This window comes from Patella vulgata, chromosome 4 (assembly GCF_932274485.2).
Source record: "Patella vulgata chromosome 4, xgPatVulg1.2, whole genome shotgun sequence".
NCBI lineage: Eukaryota > Metazoa > Mollusca > Gastropoda > Patellidae > Patella > Patella vulgata.
The window spans coordinates 84,864,051-84,887,543 of record NC_065882.2 but is presented as its reverse complement, the minus strand read 5'-3'; the positions used below and the strand labels follow the sequence as shown (position 1 = coordinate 84,887,543).

The 23,493-nt window shown below is 39.3% G+C and overlaps 1 long non-coding RNA gene across 1 annotated transcript in view; it reads left to right on the top strand.

Moving 5' to 3' along the window:
- The window catches only part of LOC126817281 (uncharacterized), a 29,421-nt gene extending 22,203 nt beyond the window's left edge, over positions 1 to 7,218 (top strand). The window contains exons 2-3 of the long non-coding RNA XR_007678957.2: positions 1,452 to 1,517; positions 6,495 to 7,218. This is a non-coding gene — a long non-coding RNA (uncharacterized LOC126817281). The remainder of the gene's footprint in view (positions 1 to 1,451; positions 1,518 to 6,494) is intronic.
- Positions 7,219 to 23,493: the final 16,275 nt, after the last annotated feature.

Sequence of the window (23,493 nt, the reverse complement as noted above, 5' to 3'; positions counted from 1 at the left end):
CATTATAATGCTTTGTTTTGCTGTGCCGCTCGCTGTGTACAAAAATTACACATTAACTTAAATCCTTGTAGTAAAATGATTCTTTTTTTACCTAGGCCAAGTAAACATCTATTGATGTTTAATGCTTGATGGATGGTTTTATGACAGATAAAAAAAAACTATTAAAATTACAAAGACAAAAGAAAATAAATAGAAAATAATGGACATGGCATAAAAGAATAATAAACGGTATTGGAACGTGGGTGTTGGGAGGTGGGAGGATGTCCTGTGGCGCGGAGAAGTGGGAGGAAGTCCTATGGGCGCTTAGCTCATGATCAGTGGGCGCTGAGAGGTTGAAGAATGTCCTATGGGCGCTTAGACCATGATCAGTGTAATCTGAAAGGTCATGTGGGCACTGAATAGGGTTTAACGTCCTACAGTTCTCCACCGACTCAGCTAATGAAGACAGGCCGAAATAATAAAGACAGGCATACACCACACAGTGCGCTATTCGTGCAATTCGCCCCGGACAAAGTCTCCGCCTTCTTTTAATAGAATTCAATCTTCCAAGGTTTCTTTTGCGTGCACGCCAACGTGTACGCGGGGCCTCGGAGTTTTGGCCTGTTCAAATGACCAGTCATTACTACAGACAAGGGGAAACCACGCTGGAAAATTCTGTCTGATTAGTGCAAGCCCCCAAATTACGGGGCCACCCTGATCGACTCTCAGGAGGCGTTTGTTTAAAATGAAAGAAAGAAATAATATACATTAAAGTTTGGGGGGGGGGGGGAGGGGGTATGTAAGATTAAATAAAGCGCCGGCAGCTGTCGCTAATAGTTACAAAATAGATAATGAAAAGGGAATATGTTAAAAATTTCAGTCAAATTATTTCACCCTGAGCCGAGTTGAAGTCGTTAGAAGAACAGTGTAGCCATGATTGTCATTGCTGCCGTTGTTAAGATAGTAAACAAAGTCTCGATTATCCATTTTTAAATCAAATCATTAAATGGTCGAAGCGTTCTAATCTACTTAAAATCGAAGCCATCCGATTGCAGCGAGGGTAGATTATGGTGTTGTCATGTTAATTAATGTCTAATTAATAATTTAGATAACATTTAAGGTCTAAAGAAATACCTGCAATAGTCAGATTTAGCTCTTATATAATGCCTGTTTAAACTAATTCAAAACACTAAGATAAAATAGGCTTACCAATCAGGTCGATCAGTCTATTCCTTCTTTCTGAGGTTCAAACTATAGCATGGGAAGTCCAGGGAACCAACCATACAAGACATGCGCCCTCTTTGGTGAATACCTAATATCATTTCATTCATTCATTCAATTAGTACGTCCACGTGGCTGCTGGTGATTCCTTTCGCATCCCTTGGTTTTTAGTTTCAAAATTTCAAATGTAAACATCTGCTTCAAAATGACAGTTTCAATCCAGATAAACATATTTTTATTTTATATTTCAGATTTTGAATACCCGTCCTCTAAGGATATTTTTACAGACTCAAAACGGAGCAGTATTTCTTTATTACGTAAGTATTCGTCTCAGATAACATTTACTTTGCAGAGTACTTACAATTTAGAAGTTTTAAGATCCAGCGATATTTTAATTAAACTATGAGTAGTTATGGCCACGGCCATAGAACAAGATAGTTTATTCCTGGGGCTTGTTTCACGAAATTTTAACTAAGATAAAATCCAAATTTTAGTAATTTGATTGGATAATATTAGATTGATTTTAGTGCTTAGCCAATCAAAATTGAAGTATCTACTAAAATTTGGATTTTATCTTTAGTTAAAATTTCGTGAAACAGGCCCCTGGACTACTACCACGGTACATCCTAGAATGCCGACACATTTGTTACAGTTGCTGGTCGGTATTTGATGAGGGTGGTGGTGGTGGTGGTGGTGTGTGTGTGCGGGGGGGGGGGATTTCTTCGAAAACTACAATATTGTGAACTTTGAGCTCAAACAATGGTCCAAGTCCATGGTGTGTGTGTGTGGGGGGGGGGGGGGGGTCGGTATTCCCTCTAAAAATTCAATACTGTGAACTTTGAGTTCAATTCCATGTTGTATTTACGAAGATATCCTGTAGCATCTTCTGCCCAGCCATCTTTTGATGAATCTATGCCAGGAGATTATCTACTGCTGATTGCTCACGGGTTAATTCATCCTAAATATACATTTAACATTTAATTCAGAAAACAAAATCACAATACCAACGTTAGATAACCTCATGGCTTGGATTCAATCGGATTTAAAACAGGTCCATAATAGTATGTTCGCCCACAACAAAATAGCGACCGGCTAATTACATAGCGAGCAGTATAGATCGATGAAATATCAGTTCAACATATCTTGTGTAAATATGGTACGGAATCGAACATTATTGGATCGATCAGCATAGATCGATAAAATTTCAGTTCAACGTATCTTTGTAAATACTGAACGGAATCGAACCATTGATGGTTCGATCAGCATATATAGATGAAATTTTAATTCAACATATCATTGTAAAACCTGAGATGAATTAGACCATATTTGGACCGATAATACTATGGACGATTCAATTTCACAATATTGTAGCTTGCAAGGAATTCCTAATTGGCTACAATGGCGCAAGAGAGAGAGTAACAGAAATGGGGTTTAACGTCCACGCGACACAAACTAGATCAATTTTATTTCAATAATTCGCTTAGGGGTCTTTAGCAGTGGAAGGAAACCAGAGGACCCGGAGAAAACCTACGAGGTTGGACAGGAGACCCTACTCCTTGTCACGTATAACCAGGGAATCGAAACCACGCCAGTTAACTCAATGACAGACCTTATGACACAGCGTGCACACGCTAACCATTCGGCCATCCAACCCCACTACAATGGCGCAATGCTACGCCGTAGAAAATTGTATACTGTTCATAATATGAAAGGACAGCCAGCGACTTTAGTTGACATACGTGGTAAATGCAGATCAATATTCTACTACACGAAGATCTGACCGATTGTAGTAAAAGGTCGCGTCAGGTGTCATGCGCGCGTTTTTTGGCTTATGACGTCAGACATTGATTAATCCATCAGCATTGACGTTTCTAGTGTTTTACCCACAGTTCCGTGCACCTCGCACCAAAAACTCGCCGTAACAGACCGTTTCATTGGTTATTCCCTCACATCATCCAAGTAACACGAAATTTTGAACTATAAAAAAGCGCGGGTTATATAACAGCTCTTCCAGATCCTAGTGTAGTACAGACAAGTAAAACAAAATTTTGAACTATAAGAATCGAAACGAAATAAGATTTGTGTTTTTAATCAGATTGGATTCTCCGTGAAGATTCGACGATAATTATAAACCACCGAATCATCGTCGAAAACGTCGCTTTGAATCATATTGTTTGTCTAGTCGCTCGGATGGGACGAAAAACAGAGGTTCTGTGTATACATTGGCGTACACGTAAAAGATCCATTGGCAGTTGGAATTCGATGTAAGAGTAGGCCGTAGTGCTGCTGTCCGGGCAAAATTTCCCTCATAGCACACTGTATGGCGTATGCCCGTCTTCATTAGCCCAGTTCGGAGCAGAACAAAAGGACATTCAACCCCATTTCATTGCATTGTTTACAATAGGATTGTGTCTTGACATGTGATGGTATTTGTCCTCTGGGATAGAGTAGAGATTATGATGGAATGTAATCATGTCTTCTGTACAATCTGCCAAGATGTCAAACACCACGAGAAACAAGAGTAACTCATATCCCCTGAACAATCTGTCAAGTGATGAGTTGTCACATACCACAAGAAACACGAGTAACTCATATCCCCTGAACATTCTACCGAGTTGTCAGATACCATAAGAAACACGAGTAAATCCCACTCTTAATACAACTATATTAATATAATACATCAGCTTACTCAACGTTTATATCTACTAGATGTCAATCAAACCACTTGGGTATTTTATACACTTAACTGTGATTTTCAATTTTGGCTAAAATATTATAAAATCGAAGAGCGGACGGTAACGCCGTTGTCTGGGCAAAATTCTCCCATCTCGCATTGCAGACGTAGCCATAGAAATAGAAATGGTCGTCTCAAAATGTCGGAAGGCAATAATACATTAACGTCTCAAAATGTACAGTTTGTATCCATAGAGTGTCGCATTAATTCTGGTTGTATCCTAGGAGTTTAACATTAATTCTGGTTGTATCCAAGGAGTTTAACATTAATTCTGTTTATATCCAAGGCGTTTAACATTAATTCTGGTTGTAATGTTGTATTCAAGGAGTTTAAAGGACAATGTTGGTGTCAGCCATTATCACATATGTGATAGAACTGGTTTAACACGTTCCAAATATAATTTTAACACAGAGATGATTGTTACGATAGATGAGTAATGGAGGTTTCTCCAAAAGGAAGTGACGAACACAAAATGAAAACATGAGTTATCCTTCTATATAACTGACTGAATTGGCGAGTGATAACAGATATACGGACGAATGTCTGCTCACTAATAATTCCTTCGAAGACCAGAAGTTGTTATGTGAGACTGTAAGGGGATATCTGACAATACAAAAAATTAATTGAATGTCACTAGATACTTGGAACGTGTTTAGCGAGTTCTATCACATATGTGATAATGACTGACACCAATATTGTCCTTTAAATTAATTCTGGTGGTGATGGCTATAATCTGATGAGAAACGGTGGTGGGTGTAAGGTAGTTGTGCATGAAAGAGAGAGAGAGAGAGAGGAACTGCATTGTAGAATATAACACCTGTAACGTAGAGAAAGTCCACAAGAATGGACAGGAGACCCTAATCCTTGTCACGTACAACCGGGTAATCAAAACCACACCAATTGACTCAATGACAGATGATCAAAAGCTTTAAACCATGCGGCCACCAAAAAAACACTAAAAATGAAAATGTCTATCCTAAAATTATCTAGTTTTCTGTTGATTGGACGTTACCTCTGCCCAATCACCCAACTTATCTAACTATCGATAAAGGGGGGTTGGATGGCCGAATTGTTAGCACGTGCGCGCTGTATCATAAGGTCTGTCATTGCGTCACCTGGCGTGGTTTCGATTCCCCGGTTGTACGTGACAACGAGAAGGATCGCCTGTCTATCCTCGTGGGTTTTCTCCGGGTTCTCTGGTTTCCTCCCACTGCTTAAGACCCCTACGCGCAAGCGAACTATTGAAATAAAATTAAACCATATGTTAGTCGCGAAATGACCTAGTTTGTGTCGAGGACGTTAAACCCCATTTCTCTCGCGCTCTCTCTCTCTCTCGCTCTCTCTCTCTCTCTCTCAACTATCGATAAAGTTTCCAGAAACAGCATTATAGTTCATTTTGAAAGGACATTAACTTATCTTTATGGAAGGCTCGACTTTATCCTCGTTTGTGTTTATGTGTGGGCCTCTTCAATCTCGATTTATTTAAATCGTGTAGTTGGTGATATCCCTCCAGCACACACTCAATCAATAATAAAGCCGGAAAATCTGTGATGACATCTGGTGCTAGAACAATTAGACAGGAGATCGGTAACAAATGTACATTGTTCCCACGGCGAATAATCTGCCTCATTAAAACAGAAATTTTCTCATCAAATATTTTCAACATCAAGAAATTTAGCCCATTATCAGATCTGATTTATTGAAATAATTATTCTTGTGTTACGTTTCACTTCCTAATTGTTCTAAAGACAAACACATTGTCATTTGTCTCTTATATTATCAACATATTATCGCGTTACTTTCAACTTCCGAATTGTTCTCAAAAAAACTTTGTCCTTTGCTTTTATGATAAAGGTTAGCTAACAAGTGTCCATCAACCTGCCTATGGACTTCCGATATACTATGCTGGTAAAGGTTAGAGCTGACAAGTGGTCGTTATCAATTTTTAAACGCACATGGGGTTTAACGTCCTATTTGTCTTCGCCAACCGAGCCCCCGTCTTCATTAATCCAGTCGGAGCAGGGCATTTCATTTCTTCAACCGAGCATATATCCCACTAGTTCCTTTAGGAACTGTCTCTGGTCAGACGATGTCCGCTCACCGCTCCTATCCGTCCCTATATAGGGACGGATGGGAACAGTCAACGGACATCGTCCGATCAGAGACCGTTCCTAAAGGAACTAGTGTGGCATATTGCAATTACATGTATATAGGAACGGATGGGAACGGTCAGCGAACATCGTCCGATCAGAAACCGTTCCAACAAAAAACTAGTGTGGCATATTGCAGTTATATAGGAACGGATTGGAATGGTCAGCGGATATCGTCCGATCAGAGACCGTTCCTAATGGAACTATTGCCACACAGTTTGCTTTGAGACTTCTTCTGTCTACTTTTATTTCGAATCTTCCACGTGCACGTCAATTTCTACATGCGACCTCGGTTTTCGTCAGACCCCAACGACTAGCTGCTCTTCCACGCTCCGGCCCCTGTTGCTTTTCTATACACTCTAGGGTTTTTTTTATTTCTTAATAATTCCATTTATTCTTCTATTTTTCAGAAAATAAAAGAGGCAGTTTTAACGATCTTATTCAGAGATTATTGGCGCTGCGTGGTGAAATCCGATCAAATGCTAGAAAATCACAAATGAGATTTGGAGGAGGCAGGCGATAATTTTGACACGTGACCTTTATGTGACGTCATCTACTCATCCACTGTGAAAATATGTGAATCCATCGAGTGCTTTAAATCGGAAAACGTTTATGTTTTATTCGTTTATATATATATATAATTTTTTGTTTTCGTTGGGCGTCTTGAATATGTTAGTTAATCTAGTTAAGCATTCACATTCCTTTTTCATACTGTTAAAATTTACACCCACCGTCTGACAGCATCCTCAACAAGGTCGTGCTTAGCTGAACTATTATCCTGACCTTTCACCCTTGATTGATTTTATCCAATCAGGCTTGGACAGGAATAGTTTTATCCAATCAGCAAATGGAAACGAAGGCTAATAAAGAAGATGTCGGGTCTTCGTGTAGCGTCGACCAAACATAATTTTAAATCTAAACAAAATCAAATTTTAGATAGATAGGTCTGTTTAGACAGTGTTACCTTTCTAATAAGACCGGTTCTAAACACTCCATATACCGGACAATTGAATGTATTGATTTAGCAATGATTTAGTATACTTACCTGAGTATTGCATTAGGAAAGGTAAAATTGTGTTAAATGTCATTATGTAATTAAAACCTTTGTTATTAAAATGTTAACAAAATTAAGAATTTCATTTATGTTGACAAACTGAGGACAGACAGACAGACAGACAGACAGACAGGCATGTTTAATGTCGGCTCGACATAAACTCGATCATTTCGGGACTAACATATTATATGGTTTAAATTTAGTTGAATTATTAGCGTAATTGTCTTTAGTAGTCGGAAACCGGAGGAACCGGAGAAATTGGACAGACGGCCCTACTCTGTCACGTACAAGGATGGGATAGCAACCTCACGTCTTACCCGTGCGATATAGTGTATTGCGCTGTATCATAAAGCCTATCATTGAGTCAACTGGCGTGGTTTCGAATCCCCGGTTGTACGTGACAAGGAGTAGGGTCGCCTGTCGAACCTCGTGGGTTTTCTCCGGGTCCTCCGATTTCCTCCCACTGCTAAAACCCCTACAGGTGAGCGAATTATTGAAATAAAATTGAACCATATGAAAGTCCCGAAATGACCTAGTTTTTGTCGAGTGGACGTTAAACCCAATTTCTCTTTCTCTCCCCTTGCCAGACCATGCGTCAGAAACCAAGCTGAAATACATACCGATGAATTTTCTGGGCCAACGCCGGGATCTGGCCTCATATCTTCAGGTTAAGGAGCCGATGGTTTACTCACCGGGCCATCTGGATCCGGTGGATTAAAAGTCGGGAGTCACAGAAATGAAATGGGATTTAACGTCTTACTGTTCTGCTCCGAACTGGGCTAATGAGGACGGGCATACGCCATACAGTGTGCTATGATGGAAGTTCTGTCCGGACAATGACACCACAGCCTACTCAGGGAGCCACAGAATATAAACGGGTAATAAATGCCCCCAAAACGTTTACCGCATCTGGACATGAGCATTGATACCGACATTGTCATTATATATTTGTTGACAACTGAATACTTTAGCTTTTTCGAATAAAAAAAATAATATATATATTTGGAAAGTTAATCGGTCGGAAAAACTCAGAAATTTCACTATTCAGATAATAGAAACAACATGGTCTTGTCGCCTACAAAAGTTATAAAGGGCCAAGAAAAGGACAATACATTTTGGACTACCTGGCGGGGTTTATGGGCTGTCAGTGAAAAATAATTGTTTGGTTTTGTTCCTGAAAAGTAGGCCGTTAAACACCATTTAATTTAGTTCTTGGGTTCATGTATAGTGGGGCCTCAATCGGATTCAAATACACATCTATATTTCGTTTCGTTTTTTATACTTTCGATGGCCTACACTACATGAAGATCGGACAAGTTATAGTGATAGGTCACGTCAGGGGTCAAAAGACCGACTTATGACCCTATGACGTCAGACATTTGATTAACCAATCAGCATTGATGTTACTAGTGGATTACCCACAGTTCCGTGAAAAACACGCCTAAAGCTCGCCGTAACAGACCGTTTCATTGGCTTATCCCTGACACCATTCAGAACACAAGTTAAATAACAACTCGTCCAGATCCAAGTGTAGTCAAGACAAGTAAAACGAAATTTTGAACTATAAAAACGAAACGAAATAGGATCTGTGTTTTAACCAGATTGAGTGGGGCCTATTATATGTATTGTCGACCGCTCGGATGATTTAGCTGCGGCGGGCCTATGTTTCGTTACCTGGCAACCTATCTTTAGTTCACGGGTTTATGTATAATAGGGCCTATTATGTATTGTTGATCGCTCGGGTGATTTAGCGGCGATAGGCGTATGTTTTGTTACCTGGCAACCTATCTTTAGTTCATTACAGCCAACTAGTACAGCGTTTACTGGACCCATTTTCTATTAAGTTAATATAGACCACGCTGTCACCTTTAATTCTTGGCCATTTTGCAAACGTCATTCGTGTGATTTTAAGACATGACAAAGCCATCGTGATTTTTCTCATTCAGTTTAGATATTAAAAACAACCAACCCAATCCAAGCCTAGTGGGTAACACATGTACGGAAGGAGCTCGATGTCTAGACCAGGGTCATCAAGTCATCAAAGGGCTGTCTTCAACATGTCGTAAAGCAGATTTCTCTTGGCAGAAAACATCTTAAATCACGCGATATGCCATTAAACCAAGAGCAAATAGTCTGGAAACAGCGGAGAAAGTTTGATTGAAAATGGATGGTGAAGTTTTATATTGTTTCTGTGAATGACGACTTGACATCCGTCAGACTTATTGACATAATAACTAGAATTTGACAGACAACTGACAGACTTCCCACTAAAATCTATTGTCTCAAGTAAAATGAAATTAAATGGGGTTTAACGTCCTACTGGGCTAATGAAGACGGACATACACCATACAGTGTGTCTATGAGGGAAATTCATTGAGCCACCATGACGTCGATATATGACGTAAGCTCTCAGAGTTTAACATCTGATTTAGTTGTGATGCTTTCTCATATTTTAAAAATAAGGGACGCTGGGCCTGGTAACGACTTAGTCTAGTCGTTCGGATGGGACGAAACACCCAGGTCTATGAGGGAAATTCATTGAGCCCCCATGACGTCGATATATGACGTAAGCTCTCAGAGTTTAACATCCGATTTAGTTGTTACGCTTTCTCATATTTTAAAAATAAGGGACGCTGGGCCTGGTAACGACTTAGTCTAGTCCTTCGGATGGGACGAAACACCCAGGTTCCAGGTACAATAATGACGTACACGTCAAGGAGACATTGACAGTTGGAATTCTACACTAACGTAGTGTAGACCGTAGCGCCGCTATCCGGGCAAACTTTTACTCAAAGCACACTGTATACCGTATGCCCGTATTAGCTGCAAACGCCCGAGAAACGTTCACACCAACAAGAAAATGAAATGGGGTTTCGTCCATTTTAGGAATTGTCCTTAACCCTTTCCAACCTATACACTTCATTAGATATAGACAGTACTAGTTGATCATATCAAAATTATCATATTTCCCGCCAATTTTATGCATTGATCATATTGATCACATTTCCCGCCAATTTTAGGCAGTTCACAAGTGATTCTATAGCACTAAAATGGTACATCAGGACTTCGAGTAGGGTCGCCTGTCCAACCTCGTGGTTTTCTCCGGGTCCTCCGGTTTCCTCCCACTGCTAAAGACCCCTACGCGCAAGCGAACTATTGAAATAAAATTAAACCATATGTTAGTCCCGAAATGACCTAGTTTGTGTCGAGTAGACGTTAAACCCCATTTCTCGCTCTCTCTTTATAGTTCTCCTGTCTGTGGTGGTTAGTAGTTGTCAACGCCCTCTTCTACCGAGTGTTTTAAGTTATACATGCTGGAAGGGCCAGTCATGTTTAAGGGGGTACTCGATTGAACGTTCCGGAATTGAATTCTCTCAATCCCAAAAATAGTTACAATCGAGTGAAAAGGTGGATTTCGGGCTACAACGCATGCGTCGACTGAATCAGTAAATATCTCAACCAACTATGCAGCCGATACATTTTAATAACGTCACGATTCTACTCACACCACCTCCGTTGTCGGGACTGACAGAACTGTGACAGAACTGAATTCCGCGTTACTCGATTGCAATTCTGTCAATTCGGGACGTTCTGGACTGTGAATCGAGCATCCCCTTTGAATCAAGTCCAGGGTAGGGTAGAGCTGGAATGCTGCACACACCAAAGTCATTAAATGCGTATAGTCGTATCGTACCCTATGCTGAAAATACAGTCTGTAATGGAACAAAAATATATTTAAAAAAGAAAATTGGCGTAGTTATAGATGTTAATTAATTAGTTGAACACCAGTCTACAATGTCCAGTGGTCAACTAATTAATTAAATGTCGTCACACACTCGCTGGTAAACCAAACACGTGTTGATTTTCAATCTAAAATTGTTATTAATAATATACATATAATATTACCTAAAGATTCCGGTTTATCAACAAAGCTAATTACAGGATTGGTCACTAATTTACACACACATGGAAACTTAATCTGTATATAAATTGATAAATAAGACGCCGATATTAATGGAATTAGAAAGGCCATATTACAACTAATTTAATTAATTAACTGGTGTTTTTTGTTATTAAAAATAGGTTATTTAATTAGCCCGTATTTTTCTTTTTATCAAAACAATATTTTATTTTTGGTTTTGGATCTGTGATGACCCGGAGAAAACCCACGAGGTTGGACAGGCGACCCTACCCCTTGTCACGTACAACCGGGGAATCGAAACCATGCCAGTTGACTCAATGACAGACCTTATGATACAAAGCTCACGCGCTAACCATTCGGCCATCCAACCCCCCAGACCACAGGAGATCATTCAACTTTATTATATCGGTGTTGAAGACATAATTATTACCCTGGCATCATCTGTCTTGTTGAACAACTTCGTTTTGTAGCGGAGGAACGGAGATCATTAATCTTTTAACAATGTACAATTTGTGTACGAGTGCAAGGAACAGTGTCTAATCATCCAGATGGTCCAAAAATCGAGGTCCGGTGTACCCGTTGATGTGCACGTTAAAGATATCTTCGTAGTTGATCTTTATTGCATATTATTAATATCCATGCTAAAGGCAGAATTATTACCTTATCCGTCTTTTAAACAGCTTGTTTGAAGCACGGGGTGGGGCCAATAAATCTTTAAACATTATGTAATTTGTGTACGTGTGAAAGCCAGCCAATGTGGCGCAGTGGTTAATCAGACGTTTATGATCTTGGTGTTGGTCGAGAACGTACTGTTTTGATTTTCCAGTGGTGCAGAATTCTTCAGGATTTGGTTTGACACGAACCAACGTCTAGCTGTTCGGATGAGACCAAAAATCTCGGTACCGAGTACACATTGACGTGCACATAAAACAACCCTTGACTGCCATTAGGTGAAGAATCAAAATGTCTTCATAGCACACTGCATGGTGTATAACCCGGTTGGGGAAGGCAAGTAGGAAGTTAAACTCCATTTCATTTTATTTTGTCAATGGTGAATCTTTGTTTAAAAATTCATAAAAAGCGTTTAAAATCATCCAATTTGTACTTGTGTCTAGTTTAAAGCTGGCCATTCAATTTGGATAATGAGCGTCCAATTGATTATTGATGTATATTGATTATTTTTGAACAGTGGTCAGGAAATTAAATACTTGTAAATTGGACACTCATTATCAAAATTAATCAGTCAGCTTTAAACTGGACACATGTACAAATTAGATGATTTGGGGTGATTTTGAATGATTTTTACGAATTTTCTAAATAAAGATTTGATATTAAAGGAATGTGAAAGAAATTAGTGCTAGATACACAAGATTAAATGATACCCGGGTTACAGTGTAACGACCTGTAATATAACGTCCCCAACGATCCTTGTAAGTGACAAGTGGCATGGTCGCCTGTCCATCCTCGTGGGTTTTCTCCGAGTCCTCTGGTTTCTTCCCACTGCTAAAGACGCCTAACGCGCAAGCGAAAGATTGAAATAAAATAGAACCATATGTAAGTCCCGAAATGACCAAGTTTGTGTCGAGTGGACCTTAAATCTCTCTCTCTCTCTCTCTCTCTCTCTCTCCAACGATCCCTCGTCAGACCTTAATGTACTAAAGGACGCAGTAGTCGACTCCCACCTTGTAATCACGGTAAAACCAATGAAATAATCAAGTTGTTAATTTTATCATCGATCTGAGTTGGAATCACGAGATATTATCTACAACAAATATTGTAGACGTGTGTTGGACAATTTAACATCAGGTACACACAACAACTTTAAATAGATAAACAAAATATCGCCATTAAAACGTGCTCTTTCTCAAAATAACTTTTTTTATGGAAAAGATATAAAGCCGTCGGAATTGTTTTTATGAGAAATGTCAACTGGGTAAAACAGAGATTAATGATATAAATTATTCCAGAAAGGGCTGAAGGAACCGGATCAACGTTTTTATACGTTTGACCTTTTTGCAAATTTTCTTTACAAATACGAAACCAAATATAGCAATAGCAAGTAGCTAATGGCGTCATCCATCATTATGAACGGACCATTTCCGGAATATTAATACTTGGTCTTTTCACGCGATAAAATAAAATATTATTTGGTAAATATGCCATTATTGTTGGTTGACTGGGTTCCAATGTCAGTCAGTGATCGATCTCTCTGCATCCATTCTTCTAAACGGTTATTTATAAAACTTACATGTTATTTCTATGATATTATATTGAGGTTTTTATAGGTAAAAAATGTCGAGTGGGCGACCACAAGATTGATGATGACTCTTTGAGGTGGAGAACTTCATCGATATAGAGTAAGAACCGTGGGGGAGAGAGAGAGCGAGAGCGAGAGATGGGTTTAACGTCCACTAGACACAAACTTGGTCATTTCACGACTAACATACGGTCCAATTTTATTTCACTAATTCGCTTGTGCGTGGACTGGGGGGGAGGGGGTAGCACTTTTTCCACCCACCTCGCCATAATAAAACCTCGCAATATGTTTGTTAAAACAAGGACAAAACTGGGATGTAATAAAATCATTAATGAAATGAAATGAAATGGGGTTTAACGTCCTACTGTTCTGCTCTAATGAAGACGGGCATACGCCATACAGTGTGCGATGAGGAAAATTTTGCCCGGACAGTGGCACTATGGCCTACTCTTATATCGAATTCCAACTGCCAAGGGATCTTTTACGTGCACGCCAATGTGTACACGGGACCTCGGTTTTTCGTCCCTTCCGAACGACTAGACAGCTGTCCCAGCCAGGCCCTCCATCCTGCATCACTAACAAGGGGGATCCACGCCGGAAAATCTGGATGAAGTTTCTCGGCCAATGCAGGGATCGAACACCCGATCTCCAGGCTAGCGAGCCAGCGTCGTATCCACCTAGAGAATGCACTGAATTGGTTTATTATAAAGAAAGCTACTTTAGAAGAACATTCGAGACATCTAGTATATCACATATTGAGAATACAAAAAAGGTAAATTAAGCTTTAATTATACCGTATAAATTTATATACAAATTACAATACACTATTCATTTTGTTTTTAATTTCATGAATTAAAGCGTAATTTAACTTCATTATTCTCAATATGTGATATACTAGATGTCTCGAATATCTTTCTAAAGTAGCTTTCTTTATAATGAACCAATTCGGTGCATTTCATTGATGCTTTGAAGGGCCCCGGGGAAGAACGATCTAAGTCACTTTTTCAACCAACCCCAGTTAATGGCGCCATCTGGTTGCAAATTGTATAAGCTTTCTGTGGAACAATCAATTTCAGGTAAAAACGATCGGAGTCACATCGAACCAAGGCCCTTCTGAAATGGCCTCCCGGACAAATACGTCCATCGTACTCTTTATTTGACCTTAATGTGGCTGAAAAGTGGAAGTCAGTTGTTGTACTGGTAATTATGATTCGTATTAAACATCATTTTGAAGTTGTAATTAAACCCGCTCGTTCTTCCCCTGGACTCTTCATTTTATTACATCCAGGTTTTGTCCCCGTTTTAACAAACATATTGCAAGGTTTTATTATGGCCCGGTAGGTGGTCAAATGACAGTAAGAGAAGAAGAGACCATTCGGCGGCCACCCAAACTCCTTAAAGTAGCTAAGTCCCTAACTCAGTATCAGCCAAAGGCTTCGACATTGAAAACACGAATTATTTGTCAATTTAAATCAACATTGATGTTGTGATCTTAGCGAGAAAAGATGGGCTTCTGATATCCAATGTTTTAGACAAACTAAACATTTTACCATTGGTACACGAATCGTTTAGGTGCCATTTGTAACAAGGGACTCGAAGACCGAGGCTGGACATATTCCACAAGTCATGTCAAACAGTAACATCATATTCTTATCTGGAGAGCATGCGCAATAAATACTGTGCGTGTAGACTGGAATAACCAGACACTAGATATCGCCATTCGATTGAGACTTTTGGCGTATTTCGCCGAACAGAACTGATTTGAAATTAGAGTAAAACGGAAACGATTAAATGTAAATCAGTTTATATACATTCATATTACATTATTATGTCCATTTGTGTCAATTACTAGGTCCCAAAATATTAGCGACTTAGCTCCTTTAAATGACTATCAAACATAATGATAGAGAATGGAGACAATAGAAACATCAATTTGAACGACGTGTGACATTTAAATCATACCGTTACACGATCATAATATACAACATGTAAACGTGTAGGCTCACCTCCTTCATTTTGTTGGAATAAATGGCATGTAGTATGACATTTGCAATCATACCGCTGCACGAACAAAATCCATGTTTCATAAAGTTGACAGGCTCCTTTTCTTAATTATAAATGAACCAGTGCCATTTGATACGAAAAGGGAATAATAATAATAATAATAATAATAATAAGTTCTTTATTTTCAAAAGGGTGAAAAAATAGGCTTTGCAGCCTGTTTACAAAATGAAATGAAATGAAATGGAATGGGGTTTAACGTCCTACTGTTCTGCTCCTAACCTGGGCTAATGAAGACGGGCATACGCCATACAGTGTGCTATGAGGGAAATTTTGCCCGGGCAGCGGCACTATCGCCTACTCTTATATCGAATTCCAACTGCCAGGGGATCATTTACGTGCATTCCAATATATACACGGGACCTCGGTTTTTCGTCTCATCCGAAGGACTAGACAGCTGTCCTTGTCAGGCCCTCCTTCCTGCAACACTGACAAGGGGGAACCACGCCGGAAAATCTGGATGAACTTTCTCGGCCAATGCAAAGATCGAACACCCGACCTCCAGGCTAGCGAGCCAGCGCCTTACCCACTTAGCCACCCGATCAGCCTGTTTACAATTCTGCCCTTAAATGACAATAGACAAAACAAACATAAACATATATTATACATACAAGGAAACTGAATAATGAAAATGTATTCTTTACATTCCAAATAACATCAAATGCAGAAACCGATAATGGTTTAAATTTAAATATACAGAATAGTTATAGGAATTAACGTCTTACCTTTTTGCACGGGGAGTTGGATGGAGCGTTGTATCATAAAGTCTGTCATTGAGTCAACTGGCGGGGTTTCGATTCCCCGGTTGTACGTGACAAGGATTAGGGTCGCCTGTCCAACCTTGTGGGTTTTCTCCGGGTCCTCCGGTTTCCTGCCACTGCTAAAGAGCTACGCGCAACCGAATTATTGAAATAAAATTGAACCATATGTTAGTCCCGAAATGACCTTGTTTTGTGTCGAGTGGACGTTAAACCCCATTTCTTACCTTTTTGCACCATACGCCATGCGGTATACTATGAAGGGAAACTGTGACTTCTACAGTCTACTCCTATTTCGTTTTTCAACTCTCGCGGGATCTTTAACGTGCCCTCTGCCCTCATTCACAAGGGGCAAATCCCGAGCAAATGAATCGGCCAACACGGACATCAATTCTGTTTAGTAAGCCAGCATCATACTCACTCGGAGCCACGTTGGCTAAGTGGGTAAGACGCTGGCTCGCTAGCCTGGCGGTCGGATGTTTGATCCCTGTTTTGGCCGAGAAAGTTCATCGGAAGTTTCCGGCGTGACGTCCTCTTGTCAGTGGTGCAAGAGGTAGGGCCTGATAAGGACAACTGCCTAGTCGGTCGAATGGGATGAAAAACCGAGGACCCGTATATACATTGGCGTGCACGTTAAAGATCCCTTGGCAGTTGGAATTCGATATAAGAGTAGACCTTAGCTCGATGTCTGTCTCAAACTTTCCCGTCTTCATTAGCCCAGTCTTCATTAGCCCAGTAGGAGTAGAACAATAGGACGTTAAACCCCATTTCATTTCATTCTCACTCGCCCAGTCACCGTGGCTCCGCAGCCAAACGAATGCACGAACAACTCTTAAGTTTTCTTAAATCAATCATTGAATTAATCGGCCATCGTATAATTCACGTAATTGAACAATCCGATGTTATTTACTTTGATTGATTAGTACCGCTAGAAGCAATTTACAAGTTCCTTTTATTGATAACCTTTCAGTCTAATAACATCTTTAAATCTTCGGTTCCATGTCTCGGTTCCATGTTATTATTGGTTTTTTATACACATGCCGCATGAACGACGTTACGACTATAGGCTTCTCTAGTAATTTTATTCTATATAATTGCAATACAGATCCTATTTCGTTTCGTTTTTTATAGTTCAAAATTTCGTTTTACTTGTCTTTACTACACTGGGATCTGGAAGAGTTGTTATCATTGACGTGTTCTGGATGGTGTGAGGTACTAGCCAATGAAACGGTCTGTTACGGCGAGCTTTAGGTGTGTTTTGCACGGAACTGTGGGTAATCCACTAGTAACATCAATGCTGATTGGTTAATCAAATGTCTGACATCATAGGTCAAAAGTCGCTCGTATGACCTATGACGCGACCTATCGCTATAACCGATCAGATCTTCATGTAGTGGAGGCCATCGAAAGTATAAAAAACAAAACGAAATATAGATCTGTATTTTAATCTGATTGATATAAACAAGTGATGTGTATTCAATGCCACTGAGACAATTTCGGTGTTGTTGGGGTCGAACCTTCTTCTTCTTCTATTAGTGTTTAACGTCCGCTTCTACCGAAGGTGATATCGCAGACAAGTCTTATTTTATTATGCTTAGCGCACGCGTAGGAGTCTTTCCTGTAGGAGGAAACTGGAGTATCCGGAGTAAACTCACGAGGTTGAGAAGGTACTCCTATTTCCAAGCCACGCGCATGCGCAGGGGTCTTTCCTGTGGGAGGATACCGGGTACTTGAGAAGGTACCTCTATCTCGACACCCGATTAGATTTTATTACATACTTCGAGAAGGTATTTGTTGAGTCATAAAACCTTCTAGTAGTTTATCGAGGGCTGGCCGTCCTTACCGCACGGTACAAATATTATCACCACTAGAAGCAACAAATTCCCGAACAAGCCAGAACTCATACCAAAATGGCCGCTTTATACAAATGAGTATTTGTACGTCTATCACCAAGGAGTGGAGGCGATAAAATTTTCTACTCGATCTTCCGTTTTCACCGTTAGATTAGCCTCTTATTCACGAAGGACTTTTAGGGCATGTCTGAGAGGGGTTGGATGGCCAAATGGTTAGCACGTGCGTGCTGTATCATAAGGTCTGTCGTTGAGTCAAGTAGAGGGTTTCGAATCCCCGGTTGTACGTGACAAGGTGTAGGATCGCTTGTCCAACCTCGTGGGTTTTCTCCGGGTCCTCGGGTTTCCTCCCACTGCTAAGGACCCTTACGCGCAAGCGAATTATTGAAATAAAATTAAACCATATGTTAGTCCCGAAATGACCTAGTTTGTGTCGAGTGGACGTTAAACCCATCTCTCTCTCTCTCTCTCTCTCTCTCTCTCTCACTCTTTTAGTGCTTGTCTGTCTCCTAGTCCATATAAAAGCGGGCGTAAAACTACAGAAACAGAAGATCTATGATTTCCTCGCTTAAATCTTATAATGGACCAAACCCGAAGATTATCTGATTTTGATATTTTGAATTTGTTTTTTATCCGACCAATATAGCCATGTGGTTACTTAGGATTTCACTTTTGATTAAATATATATCTAAATGTAGGAATTTGTAAGATTTCGTTAATAGAGTATGGTTGTATTTTAATCCATTAATGTAGTCTGTAAGTTGATGTTGTTAAAACATAGCTTCGGCTTCTATAATCCAAATAAAACTAGTATCATTAGGCGTTTTTGTGAGTCGATTAGATTAGGTTTTGATTTGCTAGTACGATTTGGTATGATTTCGATTTGATTAGCTATGGTCCACAAATGTGAAATTTGATAATTACGATTTGGTAAGATGGCTGCCACCACGGACACCGATCAGAAAAAAAATGGTCTCTGCTAACATGACGAGGGGGGCGTGTGTTTCACGTGTAGTCCAAGTTACCTACAGATTACAGTGACACTGCTGGCACCCAGAGGGCCTAAAATTGCTTAGAGCCAGAGGTGATCTAACATTCTTGTGGACTATAAAGTTAACATTAAAGGAGCTAAATCGCTAACATTTGGGACCTAGAAATTGACAAAAGTGGGTCGCAATGCATATAATACTGTAATATGAATGTATATAAACTGATTTACATTCAATGGTTTCCGTTTTTACTCCAATTTCAAATCCGTTATGTTCGGCGAAATAAGCCAGCAGTCTCAAGCGAGTGCAAATTTCTAGCGTCTGGTTATTCCAGTTTACATACGCCGTTTGATTTGGTGCAATGTGTCTAGCCTCGTCCCTCGAGTCTCTTGATACAACTGGGGCTGAAGCGCATTATGGTACACGATTCGTGTACCAATGCTAAAATGTTTATTTTGTCTTAAATATTGGATATCAAAAGCCCATCTTTTCCCGTTAAGATCACAACATGAATGTTGATATAATTTGACAAATAAATCGTGTTTTCAATGTTGAAGATTTTGGATGATATTGAGTTAGAGACTTAGCTACTTTAAACACATCAAATGCGTTTTAAAAAAACATTTTTTATGGAGAAAAACAACAATAAGCATTAAAAATTACTTACGATGTCGAACATTCCGCCATTTTGAAAACGTCAAATCTAATCGCCTAAACACCTCCTGGGACGATTAGGTCGATTTGCCTAATCAGTTGAGTTAAATCGTCTCACAAATGTAACGATTAGCATAATCAACTTGGTTCACAAATGCGTATAATAGCTAATCGGTCTAATCTAATCGGTTCACAAAAACGCCTCATATTTTTCATTTATAACGGCATTATCACTCTTAAAGAGCGAGAGAGAAATGGGGTTTTGTTTTATTTCAATAATTCGCTTACGCGTAGGGATATTTTACAGTAAAAACAGAAACGATTGAATGTAAATCAGTTTATATACATTCATATTATATTATATGCGTTGCTACCCATTTATGTCCATTACTAGGTGCCAAAGAATAGAGATTTAGCTCCTTTAAATCTGATGATCAACAAGTCAGATCCTTGTACACAACAAAGAAGAGAGAGAGAGAGGTTTAACGTCCACTCGACGCAAACTAGGTAATTTTGGGACTAACATATGGTTTAATTTTATTTTAATAATTCGCTTGCGCGTGGGAGGAATCCAGAGGACCCAGAGAAAACCCCCTTGGTTGGACAGGCGACCCTACTCCTTGTCACGTACAATCGGGGATTCGAAATACGCCAGTTGACACGTGCTAACCATTCGGCCATCTACCTCCCCCCCGCCCCTACTAACAAAGAAAAACTATAACTGCATTTAAACCACAAAACATGAGGATATGTTATTTACCGGGTGAAAAAGAAACAACATTACTCGAAGAATCTTAAATAAGATGATTGAAGGTCTCTGACAGCCTGGTATTTTGGTATTCCCCCATGTGAAACTATTCGTTGACAGTAAGTCTATTTATTACTTCTGGTCCAGGATGACAACCCAAGTGTATCAACATATTATTCATCTTATAATTCAATGATTAATTCTATCCACTGATCTTGTCATTCACGTAAATTACTTATTCACCGCTCCATTGACAAAAAGAGATGATAAACATACAGACTAAAGTTATGGTCACACCAAAACTTTTAGGACGAACGTTTTGCCTTTAAAAATCAGACCCGTTTTCATTAGCCCAAGACTGAAACCCTATTCCATTTGATTTAAAATCAGTCAGAAATATATGCTAAATAGTTAGAGTCAAAGTGAAAAACCTCTGCTCCCACAAACTCGTACAATAGCAGGAAATGTCGGCCAGACGACAAACACTTAGTTCAGTGTGTATTATCTGTCTGGCGTCTTATATTATATAAATCATTGTTTAGAATTTATTCACATGACAAACCCATAATCAACTCTCTAGACATTGGATGGTTTAGATATTGAGTGAATTAGACCATGTCTACCATATTATCGTTAAACGTTAAAATGGACGGCACTCACGGAGAACGTCGATTAAAGGAGTGAAATTCGCGACTTGGTTTATTATTGTGGCAATGGTATTGGAGAATTGGGAAAACTCGAGCAGTCTTAAAGCGATAATTTCATATTTTTAAGTTATATTTTTAAAATGTATTAAAATAAAGCCTTAAAATAGATGGTATCGATAAACAGTCCTACCTTGTTAAAGAATAATCCTATTAATCCTATAATTCACTATTGCCAGTTGAGAAAATATCGTTTTCAACTTCAAATTCAAACGTTTGAAGATAGCTATTCCATCGGGGCGGGGGAAGAAAAACAAGGGAGGTAATTGCGTTATTATTTTCGGGGTGAATAGTTTTTATGTGTGAGAATGATACCTATGATCGTATAATAGTGAGTTGACAATCTATTGAGCAAAGACATAGAACTAATTATGTTTTGACTTTCTTAGAAAATATGAAATTCTCGCCTTAACATCGTCCCAAATAACGTTTTTTTGACTGAAATTTGCAATATATTTGGTAGCTGTAAGTGTCCACAGCGTTTTGTTGTTTGAATTACTTTAGATTATAAAACACTACCAGTAAGCAGACTGGGTGACATCCACGAGGGATCATATTTTTGGTCCAGATTTATTTCTGGGAGATTAGAGGGTATCAGAATGATTTAACAAAATACAGCATTTTATTTTTAACCCAGTACAATGGACAGTAATAAGGCCGGTACCGGTCCAAAACCTATATCACATATCGGATTACGAAATATCCCCGCGACGTGCTGAGGTGATCTTTGAATGTGACGTCATTTAACGGACTGACGTTGATGGAAGGTATAAATGCTGGAAGTTAATTCCTTTCTAATGGATATTTGATAACGATAGTGTCTTTGCTCAGGGCTCCGATATTTACTTCCGATTATAAATAAAAGCCGACCCTTCATGTGAATTGGCCGTAAATTAAATTGGTTATATGTTTAGAGTGGAAATCATTTAGAAGAAAGTCAAGTGTACATAAACTAGCTATAGAAATAGACTGATAGAACTGTTTGTCAATATAGTCAATCAACGACGTTAATCACTATCAAGGAGTGATCGATATTACCCAGCTAACATAACAACGTAATCATAACGTTGTCTTGATGTCGGCTAAAATAAGACCTTATCATAACGTTGTCTTAATGAAATTAGAATGGCGATTAGTTTTTCAGTAACCAGGTGTATTTCTTCACATAATCTGAAATTTATAATACAAAATGGTACGATATTTATTATTGTGTTTATGGAGACAAAAAAAAATTAAAGTTGAATTATCAAAAAACGAACAGAGGTTTGGTTGTTGTTATTCTTAGTGTTTAACGCCCGCTTCCACCGAAGGTGATATCGCAGACATGTCTTATTTTTCATTTTTATTATCTCAGCGCACGCGTAGTATCTTTCCTGTACGAGGTTAAGACGGCACCCCTATTTCCAAGCCACATACGCTCACACCAGGGATCGAAACTACAGCCGCAAGCCAGCGGTGACCGGCCAGCTAGAGATCGAAGCGCGGCACTCTAGACCACTAGGCCACCCCAACCCCTAGAGGTTTGGTGATACCTGGGGCCATTATATACCCCCGAGACTCGTGTATACTAATGGCTAGTTCTGTGTTAAAAATCGCTAAAAATAAATAATTCAGTTATTAAAATCAATAGATTGAAAAAAATATACAAATAATAAGGAAGATAATCGGGATAGAATTTCAGAAAAGGCTAAAACTTAATAATTTAGGAATAAAAATAGTAGTGAGTAGTAAACAGGAGTAAAGCCCGACAACCGATGCTGACCTAGAGTTCTATTTTACCCGAAAACCGTTCATAATCTCCGCCATTTTAATTAGATGTGGAAGCTTTCAATAAGCCACCAGTTCGTATTTGAAGATAAATGTAGTTTTACTATACTCTTAAAAAAAAGGTAGGATGGAAATACCTATGCAGGTTGTCATATGATAAATAGTCATGGACATTTCACATGCGTTGAGAGTATGTTCACAGATGAAGAACTTATCGCCCCAACAGAACTACCGAGCTGCACATGCGACACGCAATAGCGCTATACATGTGGGAGGGGTTCATCGTCAAATTTGACACTTCAAGGAAGAGTTGAAGAAAACTGTCGCGTGCTGGTTTATCTATCCATGTTTGCTTTCCTATCGGTTCTTGCATAATATTTACTGCTTAGCGTATCGTTGCTTTAGTGTGTTACGTTTAATTTGATAGGGAGACGTGTTCGTCGACGTCAACGTCAACCGACAACACTGCAAGAATTTGCCGTGGCACTGCAAGAGGAGTGGGTCAGATTGCCCCAAATCGTGATTGGACGGTTGGTTATGAGCATACCACGACGAATTGCTGAATGTCTGAGGATTTGTGGAGCAATTACTCATTATTAAGACAAAAATCAAAAACGTCCATTTTCACTTTTGACGGTGTATCTC